We start from the raw sequence: 17,458 nt of genomic DNA, 5'->3' as shown, positions 1-17,458 counted from the left end.
TATCAATTGGTTCAACTCTTTTGGAAGAAAATAGAAATGTGTAGCAGAGCCATTTTTTAAAAATTAACCTCTGTTTTTAATATTCTAAGGAAACTATATGATTAATGGAAAACAACAGAATCCACCTTGGCTAGCTCAAGAAGGAAGGGAATTTCTTAAAAGACTTGAGGAAACTTATAGGCTCTCTGGGATGCAAGATAAAGAAGAGCCTTGGGAGCTATGCATCCAGGGATAAAGGCCAACCACATCATGGGGCACCAGGAGGTACTCCAGAAGCACCACCACTTTGCCTGGACAGACCTGAGTCTTCAGACAGCTCAGGTCCTGGCCATCCAGCACCAAGCTCTTGACTCCAAGGTGCCTGAAACCTTTCCCCCCAAGCTTGTCAGTCGGTAGGCCCTGCACGCTGCTCCTTTCCAAACTGGAGTCTCTTGTAGATGTATATGTGGAAGGGCCCAGGTTCTGGGAGAGTGAGCTTTAGCATCCACTTTGGGGAGGTGTTTCTCAGCATGTGCAAAACTCTTCGAATGTGGGGTGAGGCAAGCATGGTCAAAAGATGCTGGTCACTACTTATAAGAAAAGAGTCCAAGACAGTCCAAAAGGAGACAGCATTATGTACAGCTATGGTCAACACAGAAGAACTTGTCATAACCAAAAATTAGGTAATTAAGTAAAGGGAGGATTTTTAGAATACTTTAATAGAATATTGTTTAATCATAAAGGTTATAAACCTACAAATTCACAGAGACAGTGCAATAGTTTTACTAGGGGCTGAAGGAAGGAGGTTACATGAAGCTAGTGTTTCAGAGATTAGAGTTTCAGTTTGGGATGATGAATGTTCTGGAAATTAATAGATAACAGTGATGGTCACACAATGATGTGAGTGTATTTACCACTGAATTGTACATTTTAAAATGTTAAAACAGTAAGTTTTGTGTTATATATACTTCACCACAAGTCTGCAAAAAAGAGCTATAAAGAATAATGAAAAATATAAAGGATGACAAACTTGTATCCATACTGTCATTGTTATCGTTCAGCCGCTCAGTCGTGTCTGACTCTGTGACCCCATGGACTGCAGCACGCCAGGCTTCCCTGTGCTTCACTATCTCCCAGAGCTCACTCAAACTCACGTCCATCGAGTCGGTGATGCCATCCAACCGTCTCATCCTCTGTCGTCCCCTTCTCCTCCCATCTTCAGTCTTTCCCAGCATCAGGGACTTTACCATGAGTCAGTTCTTCGCATTAGGTGACCAAAGTATTCAGCTTCAGCATCAGTCCTTCCAGTGAATATTCAGGATTGATGTCCTTTAGGATTGACTGGTTTTATCTTGCAGTCCAAGGGACTCTCAAGAGTCTTCTCCAACACCACAGTTCAAAAACATCAATTCTTTAGTGCTCAGCTTTCTGTATAGTCCAACTCTCACATCCATATATGACTGCTGGAAAAAACATAGCTTTGACTAGATGGACCTTTATCAGTAATGTCTCTGCTTTTTAATATGCTGTCTAGGTTGGTCATAGCTTTTCTCCCAAGGAGCAACCTAGCTAGCATCTTTTAATTTTGTGGCTGCATTCACCATCTGCAGTAATTTCGGAGTCCAGAAAAATAAAGTTTGTCACTGTTTCCATTGTTTTCCCATCTATTTGCCATGAAGTGATGGGACCAGATGCCATGATCTTAGTTTTTTTAATGTTGAGTTTTAAGCCAACTTTTTCACTCTCCTCTTTCATTTTCATCAAGAGGCTCTTTAGTTCCTCTTCACTTTCTGCCATAAGGGTAGTGTCATCTGCATACCTGAGGTTATTGATATTTCTCCTGGCAATCTTGATTCCAGCTTGAGCTTCACCTAGCCCAGCATGTCTCATGAGGTACTCTGCATAAAAGTTAAATAAGCAGGGTGCACTCCTTTCCCAATTTGGAGCCAGTCCATTGTTTCATGTCTGGTGCTAGCTGTTGCTTCTTGACCTGAATACAGGGTTCACAGGAGGCAGGTAAGGTGGTCTGGCATTTCCATCTCTTTAAGAATTTTCCACAGTTTGTTGCAATCCACACAGTCAAAGGCTTTAGTGTAGTCAATGAAGCAGAAGTAGATGTCTTTCTGGAATTCTCTTGCTTTTTCTATGATCCAACAGATGTTGGCAAATTAATCTCTGGTTCCTCTTCCTTTTCTAAATCCAGTTTGAACATCTGGAAGTTCTCGGTTCATGTACCGTTGAAGCCTAGCATAGAGATTTTTGAGCATTATCTTGCTAGCATGTGAAATGAGTGCAATTATGTGGTAGTTTGAGCATTCTTTGGCATTGCCTTTCTTTGGGGATTGGAATGATTTAAGAATGCAAAATGTATACAGGCGAAAAGGAGTACATGGATCAAGGATAATTAAAATTATAATACTTTAGGACTATGGGATTATACAGGAATATTTTCTTTCTTTTGCTTGTATTTTTAGTAATGTTGGTGTAGCATTTTTGGTGTCATTACATAGTGATTGTCTACTCTAAATCTTGAGTTTGAATTTTAAACAGAAGTATAGAAAAACCAAAAAGTGCACAGAAATACCTCCTACCATGAGGGTTCAGGAACAAATCAGCCCGGAAATTTTGAAAAAGAACAGAAAAAGGAATTCTCAGCTGGATGCAGCCCCTAGTTTATTCTCACGACCGAGCCCTGCTTAATAGAATGACTATCTAAAATCCTTCTTTAAATGTTTTCTTTATACTTGCTAGAATGGACTAAAAATACATCTTTTCAATGCTTCTGGTGTCAGCAGCAATATCAGTTTAATACATTAGAAGCCTCCAGAGGTCATGGCATTTGCCACCCTAGGTCCTTCCTTGGTCAGTATTGCAGAGTAGGATGTGATGTAGTTGTAATACCTTAGAGTTCCATGAAGAGAATAAACACCACATGACCACTTAGTGTTCACCACATGCCAGTTTCTGGGCTAGGTGAGTAGGTGAATATTTTAACTGAATTGTCAAACAAGGCTGTGAGATAGTATCATGATTCTTATTTTAAAGATGAGAGATTTGCAGTTCAATGGATTCAGAAAATTCCTAGTGGCTTCTAATTTTGCAAATAAGAAAGAACTAGGTAAGGTGCCTGAAAGTTCTCCATTTTCATGCTCTGGAAATGTTGAATAAATTTATGACTGAAAAGATAAAAGCTTAAATGTATAGATGTCTGCCAGTGCAGGAGGTACAAGAGACACAGGTTGGATCCCTGGGTCAGGAAGATCCCATGGAGGAGGAAATGGCAACCTGCTACAGTATCTTGCCTGGAGAATCCCATGGACAGAAGAGCCTGGATGGCTACTGTCCAGAGGGTCACAAAGATTCAGACACAATTGCACTCATTTCACATACTAGCAAGGTAATGCTCAAAATTCTCCAAACTAGGCTTCAACAGTACGTGAACCGAGAACTTCCAGATGTTCAAGCTAGATTTAGTCAATCAGGTCGCAAATACACACACACATAGATGAACACACAAGAAGAAATATACATAGAGACAAGACAAAGGCACAGAGTAGTTAGAATACTGAGACTCTGGGGCTTCCAAGGAAGATGATAGAACTCAGCAACTTAAGGGCTTAGGTTTTGCCACCTTTTAAGATCTGGAGATAAGTTTTTAGTTCTGCAAAGACTAGGAAATTGGACCTAAGACCCACACACACAGCCAGGATCATCTATAAGCAGGATGGTCAGTAAAAACGGTGACCTAGAAAAAAAAATCCATCCACCAGTACTGAATAACAAGGAACATCACTACTTTTTGCTTAGACTCTAAATGAGGAAAAATATTAAAATAAAATACTTTCAGTTGAGATGGAAAACCTGGAGCTTTGTTCCATGGGGCTTTGGTTTTACTTTTCTCTTGGCTATTTCATTTTTGATTATTCTCATGGTCCCAGAATCTCTAGACCAAGAAATTCTTATAACAGTTTATACCACCAGTGATACAATTTTTACCAAGCCGGTGATACCCCAGAATTAAATGGAACATCTCTCTAAGAGGAAACTTTCACAATCCAGGCCATAAGCTAGTCTCATCAATCAAATGATGAGCTCACAATCAAAATTTTCAAAAAACACATAAGGAAAAACTATGCATGAGTTAACAGACAGTAAATAGTAGGACTTGAGATAGTATAACGTAAAAGTTATGGCATAAGCATATTTAAACTAATCAATGAAGAAATAAACACTAAGAAAAGAGTGTCACTGTGAAAAACAATGAGGGACTTCCCTGGTGGCTAAAGCTCCCAGTTCCCAATGCAGGGGGCTCAGGTTCGATCCCTAGCTGGGGAGTTAGATCCCACATGCCACAGTTAAGAGTTTGCATACTGCAGTTAGAGACCCCATGTGCCACAGCTAAGACCCAGTGCAGCCATATAAATAAATAAATAAATAATTTTAATGAAAAAAATAAAGGAAAACAATGAGTAGTTAAAAAAAAAGAATTTCTAGAAATAAAACTATAGCTCTCATAATTACAAGTAACAAATGAGTAAAATAAGTTATTAGATACATGAAGAGACAATAAAGCACCCAAATGACAAATTTTTAAAAATTAACTGGAGGGCCTTCTTGGGGGGAAAAAGGCTGTCATCACTGCCAAGGGTCCAGGCAATGACAGGGCTAGGAAAGCACGGCCAGGCCTATGTGAAAATCCATGGACAATTCCAGATGTTTTGTGAATGAGAATTGGCTTGCCTTCAGTCTGGGGCTATTTGATTACCAGAGAAGATTTTCATATTGCATTATGAGTTTTTGCTTTAACTGGCCTACTCGATTTGTTGAATGAATCTTTTGTTCAAAATTTGGACAATCAGAAATCAACTCTGGGATGTGTTCTTGGTAAACCTGCTGATGCAATACCTATCAGTACCTCCTATATTAGTTTGACCTATGTAGATATTATTCTGGTCTTACTTATATATATGATAATTTTAAAGATGTAATGTTGATTGCTATGATTTTGATGTCAAATATTGAACTCTTCCAACATTGAGAATGTGTGCTAACTATTTCAATCCTTGCTGTGCCACTACAAAATTAAAACCAGTTCTCATCAGCAAGGTAGACACAGAAGTCCACCTCACCTTGGTGGCAGCTTCTCTGGAAGCTGAGTTTTCAGTTATAGTTGATCCTTTAACACATGGACATGAGAGTCGTGGAAATGAGAGCCACTGACCTTGCAGTTAAAAACTTGGAAACAAAAAATGATGTGCTAACAGTTTGATAGTTCCTCAAAAAGTTAAGCGTAGAATTACCCTATGATCTGGCAATTGCATGTCTAGGTATATACCCAAAAGAATTTAAAAAGTGAAAGAAAGTGAAGTCGCTCAGTTGTGTCCCCATGGACTATAGCCCGCCAGGCTCCCCTGTCCACAGGATTTTCCAGGCAAGAATACTGGAGTGGGTTGCCATTTCCTTCTCCAGGGGATCTTCCTGACCCAGGGATCAAACCTTGGTCTCCCGCATCGTAGGCAGACGCTTTACCCTCTGAGCCACCAGGAAAAGTGGGTACTCAAATACTTACACGCCAATGTTTATAGCAAATTATTTGCAATAGCCAAAAGATGGAACAACAGATGAATGGATAAACAAAACACGGTATTCACATGCAATGGAATATTATTTAGATTTAAAAAGGAATGAAATCCTTGTATATGCTACAACATGGGTGAACCTGAAAGATATTACACTAAGTGAAATAAGCCACACACAAAAAAAACGAATATTGTATGACTCACATAAAGTACCTAGAATAGGCAAACTCGTATAGACAGGAAGTAACAGTACTGCAGATGTACTGTGGTAACATCTAGTAGACGTTCCTAGAGAAAGTAGGCAGTGGGGAGTGAGGACTTGTTTTATAAGAGGTACATTTATTTGGGATGATGGAAGAGTTCTGGAAACGCACAGTGGTGGTGGTGGTATATTGTGAATGTACTTAACACCACTGAATTGTACACGTGAAAATGGTTACATGAGCAAAATTGTATGTATTTTATAACAATAAAAATGTATTATTTTATAGCAAGAAAATTTAAATACAGGACCACCAAATTACATTTGAAATTCACATAAGCTATGAATAATTTTTAGCATAAGTCCCTTGCAATATTTGGATAAACTTATACTAAAAAAATTAATGTGTTGTTTTCCTAACATTCAAATGTAATGGGGCATCCTGTATTTTATGTGGCAACCCTCACAAGAGATGCTCAGAATCTAAACTCAGGTAGGGACAAAGTAATGAAGAGGATTCGGGAGATATTTTAGGATTTAAACTGATGGACTTGGTGACCAAATGGAATGAGCTTGTGCTGAAAAGAGAGGAAGTATGAACTGCATTGAAGCTTCTGTTTTACAATACAGAAGGGCCATTCATGGAGGTAAAGAACCATCACAGCCATTCAGTTCATTTAGCCATTTGTTCAGCTAATCTGGATACTTTGCTACCATTATTGTGGAGAGAGCTGTCCAGACCTCAGTGATGAAACAGTCCAAAGGGGCCTGTGGACAAGTAAGGAGCAAGTGACAATCGGTTATGAAGCTTTCCGTGATGGGGGAATGGGGGGAAGGGGGCGTCTGTAGCAGAGGTCACGGAATCCGGAATGCGGGAGCAGCAGCAGGAGGGCCTGGACGAGAACTGAGGATTGTCCTGGCCTCCTGGACTGTTACGTGGAATGGCCTTGCAGACCATGAGGAATCTTACTTCTTTCTTGCCTTCCAAAGATCAGTGTCCTTCTAAGGAGAAACTTAGCAGCTCCCAAGCCCAGTAGAATCTGATGCCAGCAGGTTCAGATAACATCGTTCAAACTGGAATGATTACTGTCTGCCCTGCTGCCTTCCTGGAACAATGATTTGAAAGATAAAATATAGAATATATTGTTTGGATCCTTGCCAACCATGGGTTTCCAAATGCCCAACATGCAGCAGCCAGTGGGGCCTGGGAAATGCACAGATTCTAAATGGTGTGGGTGCCTTGGCTTTGCTTCCTGTAGGAACTGCCTAAACTGGCCCCCTGTTGCCTCATAACACCCTGCACACCCACAAATTATTACTTCATTAGACACATTGTAGCACCACTAAAATTACATCTGCAAAAAAAAAAATGCTTCATTAAAGAACTAGGGCTGGCTTAGGAGGAATGAGTCATAAAGATTAAAGAAAAGCCATTTCCACAATCTTGGCATTTTTTGAGAAATTCCTGAGGCTGTTCAGCAGAAAATTAAATCGCCCTGCTAGCTAGCTGGATGCTTTGTAACTTTCAGAGCCTAGAGACCCAATCTTACTCATCTCCCTAAAGGTCTTTCCACTGAGCAGGTAGGGTGAATTTTTTTGTCAAGTTCAGCGGAAATTTAGAGATGACTGGGTAGTGAGATAGCCAAGATACTGGGGTGGGGCAAGGTGACCTGAATATAAGCAGCACCTTGATCTGCATCCAGGGGAGTGCATTCTTACCTTGTGGCATGGGCAGGGGAGGTAGGGAGGCAGACCCTGAGAACGTCAAGATAAATGCGCAAAAGGGGCTACAGATGTGATTTTAGGACAGTGTAACCATACAGTTCAGTTCAGTAGCTCAGTTGTTGTTCGACTCTTTGCAACCCCATGAATGACAGCACACCAGGCCTCCCTGTCCATCACCAACTCCCGGAGTTCACTCAAACTCATGTCCATCGAGTCGGTGATGCCATCCAGCCATCTCATTCTCTGTCGTCCCCTTCTCCTCCTGCCCCCAATCCCTCCCAGCATCAGAGTCTTTTCCAGTGAGTCAACTCGTCGCATGAGGTGGCCAAAGTATTGGAGTTTCACCCAGGACTGATCTCCTTTAGGATGGACTGGTTGAATCTCCTTGCAGTCCAAGGGACTCTCAAGAGTCTTCTCCAACACCACAGTTCAAAAGCATCAATTCTTCGGCGATCAGCTTTCTTCACAGTCCAACTCTCACATCCTTACATGACTACGGGAAAAACCATAGCCTTGATTAGACGGACCTTTGTTGGCAAAGTAATAATGTCTCTGCTTTTTAATATGCTATCTAAGTTGGTCATAACTTTCCTTCCAAGGAATAAGCGTCTTTTAATTTCATGGCTGCAATCAGCATCTGCAGTGCAGTATGACTCTGCAATTGTGGGTATATGTCATTATACATTTGTCCTAACCTGTAGGTTGTATACCAGGAATGAACTCTAATAGTCAAAAATATTATGTATCCATATTGGTTCATCATTTGTAATAAATGCACCACACCAATACAAGATGTTAATAATAGGAGAAACTTGGTGGAGAGTGAGGAGGTATACAGGAACTCTCTATACTTTCTGCTCACTTTTTCTGTAAACCTAAAACCTCTCAAAAAAAAAAAAAAGTCTTCTAATTTAAAAATGGGGAGAAAGGGCTCAGTTTCCTTATCAAATGTGTTTGACAGAATGGAATGAACCAGAAAAGATGAAACAAAACTCCTTTTAGTTATAATATTAAATTTCCCAGTTCTATTCAGTTCAGTCCAGTCACTCGGTCATGTCTTACTCTTTGTAACCCCATGGACTGCAGCATGCCAGGCTTCCCTGTCCATCACCAACTCCCAGAGTTTACTCAAACTCATATCCATTAAGTCAGTGACGCCATCCAAACATCTCATCCTCTGTTGTCACCTTCTCCTCCTGCCTTCAATCTTGCCCAGCATCAGGGGCTTTTCTAGTGAGTCAGTTCTTCGCATAAGGTGGCCAAAGTGTTAGAGATTCAGCTTCAGCATCAGACTTTCCAGTGAATATTCAGGACTGTTTTCCTTTAGGATGGACTGGTTGGATCTCCTTGCAGTCCAAGGGACTCACAAGAGTGTCTTCTCCAACACCACAGTTCAAAAGCATCAATTCTTCGGTGCTCAGCTTTCTTAACAGTCCAACTCTCACATCCATACATGACTACTGGAAAAACCATAGCTTTGACTAGATGTACCTTTGTTAATGTCTCTTTTTAATATGTCTTTTTTTAATGTCAGCTTTTTAATATGCTGTCTAGGTTGGTCATAGCTTTTCTTCCAAGGAGCAAGCATCTTTTAATTTCATGGCTGCAATCACCATCTGCAGTGATTTTGGAGCCCCCCAAAATAAAGTCTGTCACTGTTTCCACTGTTTCCCCATCTATTTGCCATGAAGTGTTGGGACCAGATGCCATGATCTTAGTTTTCTGAATGTTGAGCCTCAAGCCAACTTTTTCACTCTCCTCTTTCACTTTCATCAAGAGGCTCTTTAGTTCTTCTTCACTTTCTGCCATAAGAGTGGTGTCATCTGTATATATACCTGAGGTTATTGATATTTCTCCCGGCAATCTTGATTCCAACTTGTGCTTCTTCCATCCCAGCGTTTCTCATGATGTACTCTGCATATAAGTTAAAAAAGCAGGGTGGCAATATACAGCCTTGACATACTCCTTTCCCAATTTGCAACCAGTCTGTTGTTCCATGTCCAGTTCTGTTGCTTTCTGACCTGCATACAGATTTCTCAAGAGGCAGGTCAGGTGGTCTGGTATTCCCATCTCTTTCAGAATTTTCCACAGTTTGCTGTGATCCACACAGTTAAAGGCTTTGGCATAGTGAGTAAAGCAGAAGTAGATGTTTTTTCTGGAACTCTCTTGCTTTTTTGATGATCCAGTGGATGTTGGCAATTTGATCTCTGGTTCCTCTGCCTTTTCTAAATCCAACTTGAACATCTGGAAGTTCACAGTTCACATACTGTTGAAGCCTGACTTGGAGAATTTTTAGCACTACTTTACTAGTGTGTGAGATGAGTGCAATTGTGCAGTAGTTTGAACATTCTGTGGCACTGCCTTTCTTTGGGATTGGAATGAAAACACATTTTCTAGTCCTGTGGCCACTGCTGAGTTTTCCAAATATGCTGGCATATTGAGTGCAGCACTTTCACAACATCATCTTTTAGGGTTTGAAATAGTTCCACTGGAATTCCATCACCTCCACTAGCTTTATTCATAGTGATGCTTCCTAAGGCCCACTTGACTTCGCATTCCAGGATGTCTGGCTCTGGGTCATACCATCGTGGTTATCAGGGTCATGAAGATCTTTTTTGTACAGTTCTTCTGTGTATTCTTGCCACCTCTTCTTAAAATCTTCTGCTTCTGTTAGGTCCATATCATTTCTGTCCTTTATCGAGCCCATCTTTGCATGAAATGTTCCCTTGGTATCTCTAATTTTCTTGAAGAGATCTCTAGTCTTTCCTATTCTATTGTTTTCCTTTATTTCTGTGCACTGATCACTGAGGAAGGTTTTCTTATATCTCCTTGTTATTTTCTGGAACTATGCATCCAAATGGGTATATCTTTCCTTTTCTCTTATTCCTTTAGCTTCTCTTCTTTTTTCAGCTATTTGTAAGGCCTCCTCAGACAACCTTTTTGCATTTCTTTTCCTTGGGGGTGGTCTTGATCCCTGCCTCCTGTACAATGTCACAAACCTCCATCCATAGTTCTTCAGGTACTCTATCAGATCTAATCCCTTGAATCTATTTGTCACTTCCACTGTATAATCATAAGACATTTGATTTAGGTCATACCTGAATGGTCTAGTGGTTTTCCCTGCTGTTGCTGTTGCTGCTGCTGCTAAGTCGCTTCAGTTGTGCGACCCCCATAGACGGCAGCCCACCAGGCTCCTCTGTCCACAGGATTCTCTAGGCAAGAATACTGGAATGGGTTGCCATTTCCTTCTCCGATGCATGCATGCATGCTAAGTCGCTTCAGTTGTGCGACCCCATAGACGGCAGCCCACCAGGTTCCTCTGTCCCTGGGATGCTCCAGGCAAGAACACTGGAGTGGGTTGCCATTTCCTTCTCCAAGTGGTTTTCCCTACTTTCTTCAATTCTATTAAAGGATCATAAGTCAACCACCCCCTCCCAAGAGTGGGGAGGGGATGCAGAGTCTTCCCAGGGTCGGAGTAAAGTGGAAGTAAGACAGGCAAGTATTAAGCTAATTCATAAATGGGTAAGGTCCAAGCAAACAGGACTGTAAGCATTTAGCGGGTAGGGACTGCTTTATTAACCTGTGTGTGTGCAGTCCATCATGTTTGCAATGTGGATGAATGAATCAGTAAATGAGAGCAACCGATTCGTTTAAGGCAGTTATCCGCAGGTAAATGAATTAGAAACACCAAGGAATCTTTCCCAAGATACACAAGCCCCTTAGTCCTGCTCAGCCCATAAAGGTTAGAATAAACCAATGGTGAATAAACTAGTGCTCAATGCCACTGTGCGTATACAGCGCCAGCGCCCTCTCAGCACACACAGCTGCCCCCCAACCCATCCCTGGGTTAAGAGCTGCCGTGTGTAGGGATCTCTCTGCCCGCTGATACACGTAGCCATAGGATAAATGCACTGTTGCCCTGTGTTGCCTCGGGGAGACCCAGGCTAAGAAAGAACTGGTCTTTGCCAAGTTCACTTTGTCTGGGACAAAGCCCTGTGTGCAGGCAGGGAATGTGGCTGCCCCAGCAGCATGAGACTGAAATTCCCTGCCTCTCTCTCACTGCTTCTCTCTACCTGGGCAGAAGCCTTCCCTCAGGTGCTTACGGGACTTCATTTAAGACCGCAGAAGCCCTCTGTTAAAACACATAAACCATCCTTAAGCTCTCCCGATAGCACCAAAGTGTGACGATGTATTTACCTGAAGATCTAGTTGATAGTTTTTTCCTCGGGAAAAGGGGAGAGTGTCAGAGGCCAGCCTGGATTGATTATCAGAGGGATGAGGAGTCTAGTAGTGGAAGGCAACCCCTAGCTTCATGCCCTGGAAGGTCAGTCTAGAAGGGTACCAAGGGCCTGGGGTAAGCTTTGGATTCAGAGAATCATAGGAGATTTGGCATTTAACCTTAGTTTTAAGAATAAGTAGGAATTTTCAATTTTCATGCTGGCAGAGAAGGCAAGAAGATATTAAAATCAGTTTGTTTCAGAGATTCCTAAGAGTTGACCCATTTCCCATGGCCCAAATCTGTTAGCAAGAGATAGGGGATTTTATATTGATTATCTGGCTTCCCTGATAGCTCAGCTGGTAAAGAATCCACCTGCAATGCAAGAAACCCTGGTTTGCTTCCTGGGTCGGGAAGATCTGGAGAAGGTATAAGCTACCTAGTCCAGTATTCTTTGGCTTCCTGGTGGTTCAGATGGTAAAGAATCTGCCCGCAATGTGGGAGACCTGGGGGTTCTATCCATGGGTCAAGAAGATCCCCTGGAGAAGAGCATGGCAAACCCACTCCAGTATTCTTGCCTGGAGAATCCCCATGGACAGAGGAGCCTGGCGAGCTACATTCCGTAGCAGAGTAGCAGGGGTAGCAGAGTCGGACACGACTGAGCAACTAAACGCACACATATGGATTATCATACTAAGTAAAGTCAGTCACACAGAGGAAGACAAATATCACATGATATCAACTGTATGTGGAATCTAGAAAAATGAACTTATTTACAGAACAGACTGACAGACATGGCAAACAAACTTACGGATTAGCGAAGGGTGGGGGCAGGGATAAATTAGGAGTCTGGCATTAACAGATGCAAGCTATCGTATATAAAATAGATAAGCAACGAGGATCTAGCATATAGCACAAGGAACTATATTCAATATCTTATAATAACCTATAATGGAAAAGAATCTGAATAAGAATATATGTATATATGTGTGTATATATATATATATATATGTATTATTGTGTATAACTGAATCACTTTGCTATATACCTGAAATAATGCAACATTGTAAATCAATTATACTTCAATAAAAAAAAGTAACCAGAGAAGGCTAACTCAATATGAAATAAAATAAAGTTAGAGAGTAAACTCTAACGAAAAAAAAGGAGACAGTTTTAAGTTTCTTACTCATGCATATTCACTGATGCGTGTCCACTCCTGGGTAATCTGGGCGTTTCTGGCCCTAAGACCACTCTACTCTGTAAACCTGGCCTTTCTTCCTCCCCTTCCCTCCTTCCCCTTCCTCCCTCCCTCCCTCCCTCCCTTCCTTCCTTCTTCTTTTCTTTCTTTCTTCCTCGTGTTGATGTTGGAACATCAACATGCTCCTGCTGTCCAATTTCTTAGTTTGTTTAAGAGGCGAGGCAGGATGAGTTTACACTGTGGGAGATCAGACAAGAGATCCCGAAACCAGCATGGTATGTCCCGCATAGATGCCTGTGACACCAGCTGAGCAAAGTATTAACTTTATGAATTACACTAATGCTTCCCAAACTTTAATGTGCACACAGATCACCAGGGATCTTATTAAATTACAGGTTCCTGATTCTGTCAAGCTGGGCTGGAGCCTGAAATGCTACATTTCGAACAAACTCCCAGATGTTGTTGGTTCTGCTGACTGATGAGATCCACTCTTTGAATAGCAAAGGATAAACCACCGTCAAAGCATAGGGAAGCAAATTCTTACCTTCTTCAGTGGAGTGTATGAAAGAATGTTCACCTATCACCAGTCTGCCCATGGCTGCTTCCAGGTACCAAGTTCTAGATTTGAAGGGGCATGTTGTGGTCTGACTGGTTGGTTAAGAATATATTCATATACACTTCATCCTGACCCCCAGAGCACAGACATCACCCCATATTGAGTTTCCTTAAGGGTCTTTCAAATGAATTATGTATGAATAAGGCAGGATGAGAAGAGCAAATGGGAGAGATGACAAGAGAGAAGTGTGTGCATGCAGACTAGCTCAGCCAAAGTCCCAGCATCGCAGTGCAGTGGAGATTGACTAGATGGTGGTATAACCTATCTCCTGCTCATGGACCCACAGCAAAAATACATTTATCAGTGTCCCTAAACATTCTGCCCAATGGATTGTAGAAGGCAGTGTTATATGACTCTTCCAAGACTGGCCTATAAAGTCCTCTCTTGCGTGATTCTTGACTCTCCCCTCTGCCATGGGAGCATCCAAGAGAGGACTCCAAGGCCCTTAGAGAAAGGCAGTGTCACAAGAGAGTTACCATGGGTCCTGAATCATGTGGCAGCCTGCCCAGTGAACACTGATTGAGTTTTAACCACATACCAAAAAATGAATCAATATTGTTCTCAGTTCAGTTCAGTTCAGTTGCTCAGTCGTGTCCGACTCTTTGTGATCCCATGAATCACAGCACGCCAGGCCTCCCTGTCCATCACCAACTCCCAGAGTTCACTCAAACTCACGTCCATCGAGTCGGTGATGCCACCCAGCCATCTCATTCTCTGTCATCCCCGTCTCCTCCTGCCCCCAATCCCTCCCAGCATCAGAGTCTTTTCCAGTGAGTCAACTCATCGCATGAGGTGGCCAAAGTATTGGAGTTTCAGCTTTAGCATCAGTCCTTCCAATGAACACCCAGGATTGATCTCCTCTAGAATGGACTGGTTGGATCTCCTTGCAGTCCAAGGGACTCTCAAGAGTCTTCTCCAGCACCAGAGTTCAAAAGCATCAATTCTTCGACACTCAGCTCTCTTCACAGTCCAACTCTCACGTCCATACATGACCACTGGAAAAACCATAGCCTTGACTAGACGGACCTTTGTTGGCAAAGTAATGTCTCTGCTTTTTAATATGCTGTCTAGGTTGGTCATAACTTTCCTTCCAAGGAGTAAGCGTCTTTTAATTTCATGGCTGCAATCAGCAACCGCAGTGATTTTAGAGCCCCCAAAAATAAAGTCTGACACTGTTTCCACTGTTTCCCCATCCATTTCCCATGAAGTGTTGGGACCAGATGCCATGATCTTTGTTTTCTGAATGTTGAGTTTCAAGCCAAACTTTTCACTCTCCTCTTTCACTTTCATCAAGAGGCTTTTGATTTCCTCTTCACTTTCTGCCATAAGAGTGGTGTCATCTGCATATCTGAGGTTATTGATATTTCTCCCAGCAATCTTGATTCCAGCTTGTGCGTCTTCCAGCCCAGCGTTCCTCATGATGTACTCTGCATATAAGTTAAATAAGCAGGGTGACAATATACAACCTTGACGTACTGTTTTTCCTATTTGGAACCAGTCTGTTGTTCCATGTCCAGTTCTAACTGTTGCTTCCTGACCTGCATACAGGTTTCTCAAGAGGCAGGTCAGGTGGTCTGGGATTCCCATCTCTTTCAGAATTTTCCACAGTTTATTGTGACCCACACAGTCAAAGGCTTTGGCATAGTCAATGAAGCAGAAATAGATGTTTTTCTGGAACTCTCTTGCTTTCTCCATGATCCAGTGGATGTTGGCAATTTGATCTCTGGTGCCTCTGCCTTTTCTAAAACCTGCTTGAACATCTGGGAATTCATGGTTCACATATTGCTGAAGCCTGGCTTGGAGAATTTTGAGCATGACTTTACTAGCGTGTGAGATGAGTGCAACTGTGTGGTAGTTTGAGCATTCTTTGGCATTGCCTTTCTTTGGTATTGAAATGAAGACTGACCTTTTCCAGTCCTGTGGCCACTGCTGAGTTTTCCAAATTTGCTGGCAGACCTTGAAATTTGAAGACTTAACTGTGTGTCAGTCAGGCCCACCTAGTGAGGAAACAGAAACAACTCTAAGTCTTTCAACAGAGGGAATTTAACATAAAGAACTGGTCACAGGAAAGATGAAAGAGCTTAGAACCCATATGTGAGATGGGGAAGCAACCCTTTTTTAGCAACAACCGGGTGATAGTTCATTCCTAGTCTCAGCTGGATGACAGGAGGAGGCAGCTTTGTCAGAACTCAGTGCTGGAACTGCATGGCTGAAGCTGGAATCCCTGCAGGAGCTGCCAGTCAGAGGTGGGACCACAAAGTTAGAGGCAATCTTTCAGGATCTAGGGCTCAAAGGAGACAGCCACTGCCAGAAGATTAAGAAAGTCAGAATTATCTTGGCTTCTGCTGTCCTCTGTCAATACATCCCATTCATCTCACAACATGGAAGCCACTCAATAAGAAAGTTTGTAAAATATTGTTCTCTATGATATGTAAAAGGATGGGGGAAGGCAGAGGATGGATCTGAGAGAAAATAGGTAATTGCCCAGCTGTATTACCATCCTTAATATATTTGGCTTGGTCCCCATGGAGTTTCCTTGGGCTCAGTGGTGCCACAAAGATTGTTCAACTTTTGCTTGACTATTTCCTCAATAATACCTTTGTCTGCCCTTGTCCAGTTATCCTACTTTGCAAAGAAAGACAAGTTTGTGGAATGGTTTCACATCCTAAGTCTCCAGAGTACAAGCAAGAATGACAACTGCCTGTGTGTGTGTGTGTTAGTTGCTCAGTTGTGTCCAACTCTTTGTGAACCCTTGGACTGTAGCCTGCCAGGCTCCCCTGTCCATGGAATTCTCCAGGCAAGAATACCAGAGTGGGTAGCCATTCCCTTCTCCAGGGTATCTTCCCAACCCAGGGATCAAACTTGGGTCTCCTGCATTGCAGGCAGATTCTTTTCCATCTGAGCCACTGGGGAAGCCTGACAACTGGCCATAAGAAGGTACAAAGAAAACTTTAGCCTGAGCTTTACCACTTAAGTCTGTTAGCCTCAGCAAGTTATTATCAGTTGACCACCAGTAGGATGGGAACTAGTCAATACTCCTATCTTATTGTGAGAAAGAAATGAGATAATTTATGAAAGAGCTTGATACAGTTGTGATGGAGGTATATACTGCTTGATAGAGTTATGCTTGGTATACGATGACCACTATTATTCACTCATTCACATACATACTTAAGGCCTTGGTTGTTGCTGTTCAATAGTTAAGTCACATCTGACTCTTTGCCACCCCATGGACTGCAGCACACCAGACTTCCCTGTCTTAGGGCCTATCATATATCAAAGTCTATTCTATGGTAAAGACTATGAATAAGCAAAAGGCTATGACAAATAAAAGACAAAATCCCTATCTTCCTTGAGCTAATACTTTAGTGAACGTTAATGCCTTTTTCATCACATAGAAAAGAGAAAGAATTTACATTTCCTAGCAGGTTCCTTTCAGCTCTGAAATAAATAATTTTTATTCAGAGGAACAGTTTCACTCAAATAAAGCTTAGTCAACACTTATAATCATTCAACTTTAGATATAAATTAATGTATGTTTCTTATTACTGCAGATAGGCCACATTAATGTAACTGGCACTTGCCAAGAAGCTGTGGCAAGGATTTTTCATTGGATAATTGGGTTATATCACATGGCCTCAAAAATCCCTTCTATGTTTATGATAAATGCAACCTAGACTTAAAATTGTTTAAGATATGTCTTGCCCACCATAATATTTCCAACACCTAGCACAGTACCTGGAACTTAACAGGTACCTAGTAGATATTTGTTAAATAAATGATTGGTGGCTCTTTAATTCTTGGACTTATGATTCCATTATTGTTGCCCGGGGTTTATTAGAGCACTTAGCACCTTGTGCTGTAGTCGCTATTTTATCTGTCTGTCGTCCATACTCATTTCTGATCTCCCTAAAGATGGGGGCTGTTTTCTTAATCTCTGCTA

At 41.8% G+C, this 17,458-nt stretch overlaps 1 pseudogene; it reads left to right on the top strand.

Moving 5' to 3' along the window:
- The first annotated feature begins 219 nt into the window (after positions 1 to 219).
- LOC148773928 (cardiolipin synthase (CMP-forming) pseudogene) lies at positions 220 to 5,199 on the top strand (annotated as a pseudogene).
- Positions 5,200 to 17,458: the final 12,259 nt, after the last annotated feature.

Source organism: Moschus berezovskii, chromosome 25 (assembly GCF_049115385.1).
Source record: "Moschus berezovskii isolate FMDL1 chromosome 25, NW_MosBer_1.0, whole genome shotgun sequence".
Classification (NCBI taxonomy): Eukaryota; Metazoa; Chordata; class Mammalia; order Artiodactyla; family Moschidae; genus Moschus; species Moschus berezovskii.
The sequence above is the reverse complement of the archived record's forward strand: the minus strand, read 5'-3'. Positions and strand labels throughout refer to the sequence as shown.